Source organism: Nannospalax galili, unplaced genomic scaffold (genome assembly GCF_000622305.1).
Source record: "Nannospalax galili isolate Female #2095 unplaced genomic scaffold, S.galili_v1.0 scaffold442, whole genome shotgun sequence".
Taxonomy (NCBI): Eukaryota; Metazoa; Chordata; class Mammalia; order Rodentia; family Spalacidae; genus Nannospalax; species Nannospalax galili.
Genome location: NW_008348806.1, coordinates 1251805 through 1252549, shown reverse-complemented (window position 1 = coordinate 1252549; position 745 = coordinate 1251805).

The window sequence follows — 745 nt, the reverse complement described above, 5'->3', positions numbered from 1 at the left end:
TTATATCACATTCTTGACTCATGTGTACAGATTTTTCTCTCTGTAGAAAATTTCCTGGTTGAAATATCACTGTTGTCTCATAATTGCACTCAGTATTATTCCTCGAATAAGGGGCTTACATTTCCAATCTCAGAATGTTAGCTAATAAATTGCCTTGTCAGGCTCTAGCATTTTATTTGTACAGATGTGTCTGCACTCCAGTTTCTAACTAGTCTAGTAGTAATGGCTGTAACCACTTCAGGTGCTAAAGGGAAATTGGCCACCACACAGTACTAACTGCTGCTGTTCTGCACGCTGAGGCTCTGTCTTCCTCCTGTAGCTCTTTTGCACTAACACACTGAAGCATTCCCTTGATTTTCATCTTACCTTCCATTTCCAACAACCCAGCTGTTTCTATGCATTTCTTATTCGTGCAAACTCTCCCACAGTTCTGACATTAGATGCTCTTCTGGTGTCTCCTGAGTTTAGCACCTATCCTAGTTTTGCCTCGGTTACTGTGATAAATACTCTGACAGAATCAACTCAGGGAGGGAAGGGCCTGTGATTGCTTGTAATTCCAGGTTGTAGTCCATCACCACAGGGAAGCAAAGGGGCAAAAAAGTGGGGCAGCTGGTCACATCCACATTCAAGAGCAGAGATGCCTGCGTGCTTGTGCGTCTCTCCCTCTCCTCTCCCCACCCCCCCCCAGCATATGGAAAGGTGCTGCCCACATTCAGGTGACCCTTCACACCTTCCCCAGCTCAAT